This window comes from Amphiprion ocellaris, chromosome 17 (assembly GCF_022539595.1).
Source record: "Amphiprion ocellaris isolate individual 3 ecotype Okinawa chromosome 17, ASM2253959v1, whole genome shotgun sequence".
NCBI classification, from domain to species: Eukaryota; Metazoa; Chordata; class Actinopteri; family Pomacentridae; genus Amphiprion; species Amphiprion ocellaris.
The window spans coordinates 15,136,495-15,146,877 of record NC_072782.1 but is presented as its reverse complement, the minus strand read 5'-3'; positions in this window follow the sequence as shown (position 1 = coordinate 15,146,877).

Here is a 10,383-nt window from a genome sequence, read left to right as displayed (position 1 = left end):
AAATCTCCAAATGCCAACATGTAGTGTCACAATGAGACTGTTTCAAAGGACGAAAATGCAGATGTTTAAAATCTATCACCGCATGTTTAAATCCAATCTCACTATTTGCATGAATCTATTTTCCAGAAAACACGCCTCTCAAGACTGCAGGTGAGTCAACACAGACTGGAGGGGCAGCAAAGTATATGCTGTGCACACCTATAATGCATATTTGCTTCACACAGCCAATCACAAACACACACTTGGTGACTTGACAAACTGTTTGGCTCCTGCGCTGGAGGATCAGGGACATATTTTCATTGCACGTTATTTATCAAATATTCCTTGTGATATGCTGTATGCCTGCAAGCGGGATACATCCACCAGACTTGCACCATGCAGCCAAATGAAATTTTGCCTCCTGTGTTATATATTGTCAAGGCGGTGACAGAAATGGATTCTGATGGGACGTACTGAGTACAGAGCACATCACAAAAGTGTATCTTTGCGAGATCCCTCTGCGTCACTGCTATCCACAAACCCACAACTCTGCATGAAGACTATGAGGTCCTTTAGCTTTCTTGTAAATTATAATATTAGTAGCTAAATCATAATCTTCCCTCTGAAATATGTTTTGTTGCTCTATGTGTGACCTTTATGCAGCCCTCATTCACACATGCAATACAGGATGAATTATCAAGACAAGGGGTAAAACGACAAGGGATGCTTTGTAAAAAACCCAGAATATAAACCAGAAAACAAGTTTAAACTTCTTCCTGTGCTTATATTATTGATGTGTTTAAATAGTGACCTTTCTCAATGCAATCAAGGTGCACAGCATTTTCAATGTGAATGTGTGTAGTTGAATAACTGATTATGACATTTCTGTCAGCGCTTGTTTGAGCTAGCCAAGGCTTGAGGCAGGAGAGAACAGAGCAAAGACACAGAAAGGGTTTGGTGAAATGGAAATACAGAGAGAGTTGGTGAAATGACTGAAAAAGGTCAGAAGGAGAAGCAGAGGGAATGAGAACAAGAAAGAATGAGAGGAAAAAAAACAGGAGAGAAAAAAAAACAAAAAGATTCACCAGGATCTGCACAGGCCCAGCAGCAGCTGTCACTAGACTTGTGCCACTCCCCACAGCGCCACAACTGAGCCCAATGAGGAATAATGAGCTTTAGAAATCCACAAAGGTCACTCACTGTAAAGATCTCCCTCCTCACTCCAGCTCAATCAGAAATGAAAAAAAATTCTATAGTTAGGAGATGGGGTGAAAAAATGGTGGGGAAAAAAATCCCTAAAAAGGGGAAAAGCAGGGCCAAGCACTCTAAAGAGGATCTTCACCTTTATTTGACAACCAGAGAGCAGAAGAGCAGTAGGAGGCTACACTGGAAAGATGAGAGGAGAGAAATGGAAAGAGGAAAGGAGGCAATGAAAAAGGAGGAAAGGAAAGCATTAAGGATGGCACTGGGAGATTGTGCACAAAAAGAAAGGCAGAGATTGTTGAAGTGAGACAGTATAAGACCTTAGTGGTGCAGACAGAGAGAGAAAGATGATAGGATTGGAATCATTAGAGAAAGAGCAGTGCAAGTGTGAAAATATGCTATAAAGCATAAAATGTGTGAAAGAAACCAATATCAGTGAAGACACACAGAGCTTCTTTAATCCTAGGTAAGAGTTTTGTCCTTCCACTCCTTTACCCCATCTGTACTCGATGGGAATTGGAAAAGAAAAGGAGAGGAAGGAATGAATATATTATCTTTATCCTGCAATAAATCATTCAGAGACATATGGCACTTAATTGTCCCACTTGAACTTTACAACAGTTGAACTATTCAGCGCTATAATAATGCAATAGATTTTAAAGCCCCTATATGCAATTAATGTGCAGCACTCTTTCTGCACAACTGTGAGGGTTTACGCACTTTGCATTCCAATTGCAGTTGATGCAGTCTGCATTTAAAAGCACAATATCTGGGCTGCAATTCCAATTTAGACTACATGGAAAACTGTGCACGGTTCTCACATTTTATATGGAAAATTAAGACATTTTAAGAGCTGCATATCAATTTAAAGTGTAGGACGAAGACAAAATCACATAACACACCTGAAAATATCAGCTACATTTAAAGAAATAGTTTGACATTTTGGGAAATGTGTTTTGACTCAAGATTTGTCCTCATGGAGAGTCAGATCAGATTAGTTCCACTTTCATGTCTACATGCTGAGTACTGTATCAAGAAACAGATCAAGTTTAGCTTATCATAAAGGCCAGAATACGACTGGTACCAGACTGACTGTTTGCCCTGCTTCCATTCTTTATGCTAAGCTAAGCTATTTGGCTGTTGGCTCCAGCTTTACAATCAAAGTACAGATATGACTTTGGAACCAATCTGACCATCTGAACTATCAACAAAGAAATGACAAAACTTTTTTTTTTCCCCAATTGGACCAAAACGCTTTTGTAGGTTAGCAGTTAGCCATACAGGGGTCCAACTCAGTGCAAATATGCATATATGCACCATTTCATATATAAAGCATAGTCCTTGACCAAGGCCAATGTGCTTTCTCATAATTACAAGCGATCCAGGCCGCACCTTGATTTAATGGATTCTTCATTTTACCCATGCTCCTCATTTCCAAGTTTCATGAAATTCAGTGAGGTAGTGTTAGCATAATCTTACTGGCAGACATACAAATGCTTCAGCTGTGCCTTGGCAGAGGAGTAACACTTCAGACAGATGTAACCACATTTCTTGTGTACCTGCTCTTGCCTGCGGGCACGTGTCTGGCATCTAATAGGGGGCATCTCGCTTTTCCAGAGTAGTGTCCATGCAGTCAGAAACAACAATTTCTAATCCATGCAGCATAGCTGTAAATGGCGAAACATTGCAGGTCAATGTGATTCCACTGTCTGTCCAGTTCTCATTGAACTATTTAATTTAGTCTCTATGTAGATAGCATTAAGTATTAATGTCTGGAAGAAATCTGAGGTGTCCAGAAAAGCTGCCATGTTCATGCAAATTGGAAACTCAGTCTGGTGAGTGAATCCATTCAGTCGAGTATAGGGAGGGTTCATACTGAAGACTGAGTAAAGGAGAGAGACGCCAATCATTTATTGTACTGCCCATTTGAAATGTTTGTCTCAAGGTTAGTCATCCATGATGCTGCCAAACCACAGCAAGGGAACAAATAGTGTGGAAGATTTTCCCAGATTACCTCTAACAAATACTCAACAGACCTCTACATATTGCCAACAATTCATCGTAGTACTGCTCATGGAAATTAGGAGGATGTACAGTACTGTAGCCACAGTGCAGTAACTTTATTGCTACATACATACGATATGTGTTGTTTGCACCTTTTAAATCAATGCGATTAAAGTTTCCATTCTTTTGAAGGTTAGTGAGATTTCAAGTCTTTGAAATGTGACATGCCGCAAAACAAAAACCCATTTTTCCTCCTCCATCAAGTGCTCAGTTTGAAAATGACAAGAGTACAATAGACAAAATCCCACCAAATATTTCTCTTGCAGCTGTGTATGTGAAATAACTCAACTGGAACATTCAAAACAATGGTGCAGCTGTGCAGAAGGCCTTGTGATGAATCACCGCTCCTGGTTTGATCTCAATACATTTGTCATTGTTCATCTTTAAAGTACACTCATTGCTAAGCTTGAATGTTATATTATTAGTAAAGTAGAGCTTTCATTTACCAGTGGACACATTTGAAATTGCTTTATGTAGTGAAAAAAATGAGCATTATAGTGAATGAAACTTAACTCGCAGCTCTAGTCAGTGTCAGCATTTGTTGATTGAGCTCGTTTTTATATCATTCAGTATGTCTTTTTGTAGTACAGTGCATTTTTAGTATTTTACTATTCAGTACTATATCAGTTAACTTAATTGTTTTGATTAATGTCTCTTCTATTGTGGTATTGTAACAACCAATGCTGTAGAATACTGTCTATGATGATAGCAGAATTGCATGATTGCACAGCTAAAACAGTGACCAAACAGGTTAGATAGACTGAACAGAACACAGTCTTGTGCTGTGGTCATAAAAAACCTAAATCTAAAGTCCTAAATGTCCAAATTGTAATTAGAAGGTGAAAAGACAGACATACTGCAGACCTTGTTTTCTCAGCTCAAGTCTGACGCAACTGAGTCCAAGTCTCAGTTATACAGCTCTGGTTTGAACATATCAGATAGCTGACAGGATTCTTCAATAAAGTCAGGCTAAAGTTTTAGGTGAAAAATCACACTTTATTCAGTATGTTGCGCCTGTGATGAATCCAGTGCAAACACGTCTCTTCCCCAGAGATCTTTTGTAAACCGAATCAAACAGAGACAAGGTAAAGGTAATCTAAAGTAAGCACACAGTTCTTCTCATAAAGAAACTCTCTGTAAAGAAACACAAACAATTCCAGCTGCCAGCTGTTTACATAGCTGTATATTGCCATTAAAAATAAAACTCGTTATTGCAGGTGGGAGGATGACTACAGCTCACATTTTGACCTCAAGTATGACATCAGTATTAGATAAGTTTAAATTCCTCACCCCGTTTGCTGTGGCCATTTAACCTGCTGTGCTGAACAAAGCTGCTTTGATTCAACTTGCTTCAAGTGCCTTTGTTCCTCTGCCTCCTCCAGAGAGTGTGGTATCTGCTTATCAGCTGATTCATCATGGACATATTTAGGGTGAGTATATGACTGTTTCAGATGATGATGGTTCCTTTCATCATACTCCAAAGTTGCTGTGCGCTTTTTCAGAGAAATGCTGTCAGCGAAATACTAGTACTCCTATTTCTTCCAAGAGAAGGGGACAGGATTGTCATTTTGATTTCCCATATTGCAATTTTGCTATTTTGGTATATTCTGTACACACCACATCTATTGCATTTTTTGTTTGTTTGATTGCCTCCTCCGCTGTTCCTACGGAGGTTTATTTTTTCCATTTTTTCCTGTTAAACATCTTTTTTTTTTTCTCATCCAAAGTGAGAATCTCAGAAAAGGGGGTGTCATATACTGTGAACAGTATAACGCTGTTGGAGGCAAATTTGTGATTGGTGAGATTGGGCTGCAGAAATACTCTGACTTGGGGACAAAAAACAGCAGGAAAGACGGTTCAGAAGAGACATGAAGTCACTGATGAAGGAACAGTGGTAGTGACAGGCGAGGACACTATTTCTGACAGAGCAGAGGTGTATCACATTTAACTTAAGGGAAATGGCACCATTTGAATGTCATTTTACAAAAAAAAAAGCCATAAAAATAGGCATCAAACATGGTACAATACCATCTGATTTGGCCTTTAGTACATTATCTGTCTCTGTGCTTCTTCCTCAAACATCCGTGGCTTCATTTTTGTTATTTTTTCCCTACATTGATTGACTCTTACTTGAATCCCTTGTACACAGGGAAAAAAAAATCAATCAATCCAGTTTCACCACAGAATGTGTTATCAGGGTCAGGGTTCTTAGTATGCAATATTTGGATGGGTTTAATACACACAATTCTGTACATAGTTTACATTAGAGGTTAAGTCCAGAATGAAAGACAAAGTGAGGGTATACAACCTGATTAGTTAGAAAGACACTGATGAGGTGAAGGAACCGAGAGCAGAGGTGAGAAATAACAATGAGTTGGACGGCCGAGTATGAGGATGCCCACTGATATATGCTGAGGCATGTACTGTCCTCCAGTTGAGTGCAGGATGACTTTTTGCTATGGCACACTGCAGCATCCCTAATGATTCAAACAACAGAAGTGCTTAGATCATCACAAGTGTACTTTTACACAACACACTCATCCAAAGTTCGCGCTGGCTAAAAACACCCACAACACCCACAGACTACATGAGTCGACGCAATACTGACATACAGGTTTAAAAAAGATCCCCTTTGAATGAAATGTCAGCATATGAAAAGGAGGATCTTGGAGCAACAATTTTAAATTACTTGACTTCATATCTCTGGAGAGGCAAGGCCGTAAGTCAAGCTTGTGTAGCTTCAACAGTCATTAATTTCTTACTGGTAAAAGAGAGAAATGGTAGGATTAGAGATCATTTCTCATATTTTCTAATAAATAACGATAATATTAAGTACATGTAGACTGGCGGAAAAGGAAAACGTCTTTCCTTTATTTGGTTTGTTTGGGTTGCGATATATTCACCGTCAAGCCATCTGATTGTCAAGGGAGCTGCTCTGGAGAGTTTTTCTTAATCAATGCAGTTGTTTTCTTTCTGTCTTTATTTTTCTTTTTTCTGTGAGACAGCTGCATGATTTCAGAGCTCATCATGGAGCTCATGTAAATTCAGTTTCAGTGCGGATTGTGAGGTTAAAGGTTTCCGTTTTGTTGATTCCTTGTTAGGCTTTATTTATTCAGGAGCTCTGCTTAGGATCAAGATCGCTTTTACAAAGAAGACCAGGAAACAAATTAAATACACCCAAGATCACAACAGAGACAAGTCAATCAGGCAAAACAATTGTCACATATCACAAAACAGTTGTAAATACTCTTGAAAATCAGTGAATACTTCAGAAATGGTCTCAACAATATGTGTGTTTAACTTCTAAACACTTGGATTTGCTTTCCAGTAGTGCACAAGTGTATTTTTTTTTAATTAATGCCTTTTTTCATACAAAGGAGAAACAGCTGTTGTACTATTATATTTTTACTTGATAAACACAAGTCGTCGCAAGACGCACACATTTAATGCCCACATCTCCGAGAAAGAATTGCAAAGAGCCATGTTGGGAACAGGGTTAACACCAGAACTGTGAACATGATGCCCACCACATGCGTCCAGAGCATATAGTCACATTGATTAGTCAATGAAGAGGAACTGAGTAGACATACTGTAATGCAGTTCTTTACTTAATCAATACGACACCTTCTTTACCTTTGTGATCATGCATAAACAAGATACACGGTTTCATTTCATTTCATTTATTTACTTATTTTTAAAATGGGACAGCTTGAATTAATGTACATTTCCATGTAAATACGAGAGATTGTAGCCATACGGCTAATTTCGATTGTCTTCAGGTAGAACATAGCCACATCTATGTGAGGACTAAGACATGATACACAGTTTACCTTAATAAATGTAATAGCCTTTTTTAATTTTTACTTTACACATGCCTTTTTGTGTACAATGTCTCTTAGAGGTCATATTTACTTTCGTTTACCATCATCAGCACCACCACAGATGGCGGGGTGAGGTCATGTATATGGAAAAGGCGGCATGCGATGCAAACTGGAATTAGAACAACAGCGAGAGTTCCCAGGGTCAAACTAAAACACAGAGCAAGCAGCATGGAGACGAAATCAATTTTCAGTGTGACTGTGTCATGTTTCTACTATGCCATGAAAATTATATTGCAGATAATGTAATGTTTTCTATGTTTTACATGTAGTGGCTTGGTAGTTTCCAAGTCAGAAAACACTGGAAGAAAGGTTGCTTTTTAAGCCGCATGATATACGAAAGATGGGATTATATTCTGGTATGTTCAAGTAAACGTTAGGAGCTGCAGAAATTAATGTGGTTTTATTCTAGTGAAATTCAAAGCTGGCCAGTTCTCACAAACCAAACACATGCAAATACACATAAAGTCCTCACCTGCACATTCCCATAAACACACACATTAGTTAAAGTACAAAAAGAACAAGCAGACACGTGTAGGGTAATTACAGCAGCATGCAGGAACATCTGCATGCATTATCACCTTGGAGCCATTCATCACACACACAGAGCAGTTCCAAAACACGCCGTATTTGTAACACACACAAACACAGACACACAGCATGCATAACTACAGACACACATCCTCTCACTAAGCGGTTCGAGGGGAAAGAAGGAGATGGGTGCAAACCAACTCCTGTCAGGTCAACCATGTAGATCCAAATTTTGGGAGGAAGGACTGTGAAAAATGGAGCAGTTATCTGAGGAAAAGACGAACATTAGCGACTGGACACTGCAGCTCTTAGCCTCAGGAGTGATCACAGCCACCACACTGAGATAAGCCTGGGAGAGGTCAATAAGGAAAACCATTAGCTGACAAATGACCACCACTATAATGTCATTATAAACGAGGCCTACAGGAATCAGAGGGCACATATCAAGACATGAAAAGGAATAACAACAGGCCCGCACATTAAAAGTAATGCTTCTCAGTGATAATCTCCTGCTTCTTACTATGAAATCATCATCAAGTTGCACTACTCAGATATAAATGTGGCATTTAGGTCATTTTGGTGCTTTAATTTATGCTTCAGATCTCTGTACAGTTCAGCCAGCCCTCACTTATGGGATCTGAATGAAGCAGTGTCAGGGAAAGTTATTTTCTCCGCTCGCTTAATGCGACTTTTGGTTTGCGTCATGATAATATCAGTGGAGACAAATAAAATCCTTAAAAACAGCGTTGGTCTGGATAAACCCGATGGGATCTTCACGTTATTCAGGGCACCTCTGTGGCCTTGTTTACACATTCTCCCCGTTCACTGACAGCCCCGATCGAGAACTAATGTTGTCATTTGCACCCATTGTTCACACTCGCCACACCTCCATCCATATGTCCTGTCCCCTCGTGTTGCGGTTTTCCTTGTAGCCTCTAGCCTCTCGGTATCTCCTCCTCCCAACCTGCCTCCTTTCCCCCCCTCTTCACTGACTTTTAAACGAGGAGAGCACCCAATGGATATATCACTAACTCCATTAAGCAGAAACTGTTAGCCTTAAGGTGCAGCCCGGTCTATGAGTATGCGCCTAGTGTGTGTGTGTGTGTGTGTGTGTGTGTGTGTGTGTGGGCGGACTGCAGTCACATACCACTGAGGTCAAATTTGCAAAGATTGAACATAAGCACCCACATTCCCCTTTTCCATTCATCTAAGGTGGAATAGCCATTAAATTAATGACCTGGTCTCTCCGCCTGCATGTGTGTGTGTACAGTAGGACTTTGTGTGTGTGTGTGTGTGTGTGTGTGTGTGTGGGTGTGTGTGTGTGTGTGTGTGTGTGTGTGTGTGTGTGTGTGTGTGTGTGTGTGTGTGTGTGCCTGTGTGTGTGTGAATAATGCATGTGGGTGGGTAGAAGCAAAACAAGAACCTCAAATAATGTAAATTATGATATGAATGATGAGTGGGAATAAAAGAAAAACAGACAAAGGTAAGTCCACTTTAAAAAGAAAAAAAAAGTCAAAATGAGCAACATATGATTTATGGAACTCTTCACAAAAGCCCTGGGTCTGGCTTTTTAACATGAATGAATCATGTTTATCTGTCAGCACAGACACACCCCATTAGTTACGGGTGCAGGACTGGGTGATAATCAGTTTCATGTGTTTTTCTTCCATCTCCTGGGAAATCCTGCCTACATATCACTTTGAGAATCTTCAAGAAGCTTAAACAACACGGATCAGCAGCAGGCAACAAGGTGGAAAGTCTCACTATTCACTCTTCTACTACCCCATGCATAACAAATCAATATTAGTGCCACCAACTTGTTATCTCAATGGTGGGGTATGATGTAACAGAGGACGCACTAAAGGTAGAAGAGATGCATTGTCATACATTATTGGGAAGTTAACTTGAGATATTTACAAAACCGCACCCATTGTACCAAAAAACTCTCTATTCTTGCAGCTCAACTGTAGCTAGTATGCATATAAATGAGGAAAGCCAGTCAAGCTAAATTGTTTGAACTTTGGAGGTATATTTTGTTTGTTTACACCCCCAACTTATACTGATAGCAACTTCTCTGCAACTTCTAGTGTCATCACCCATGTGAGAAGCAAAAATCTTTATTCTTTTGTTTTGTTTTCAGTTTCCAAGCAGTAAAGACCGTTTGTGTCATTTGGAGATTTTTTTTTTTTTTTTTTTTAATCTCTTTTAGCTACACAAACAGCTTAATCCATGCTCTTTTTTGAGTATGTCCTCTTCAGAAGGTCATAAAACACCCACAGGTGGGCAGGCTACAGACAAACTTTTAGGTGGATGATGATTTTAAAACTTTTAAAACAAGTTGAAGTATCATGGTAGACTCTGTGTCCTGATAAAATAATAACTGATGTACAAAAGTGAGCTTAATGCACTGGGACACCTCTATGTGTATTGTATTATAGTTTACCTAATGCACAGTGTTTTAGTTCAGTATGCATATATTCTGCATATTGTCTAATCTTCATCAACAGCTCATATCCATTTTAAAGTTGCCCCCGTCCATTCAAAACTGTTGCTTTATTTTCATGTTAAACCTCCGCTGTGCAAAATGGTGTGTGTACAAAGTCTGACACTCAAAAGGAAAAAGTTTCCTTGTGCTCACTTTAATTTCAACTACAAGCATAATTTTGCAATATCACAGCTTGTTTGCAAGTCAAACACAGTCCGGTGTGCAACTTTCAGAATGGGAATT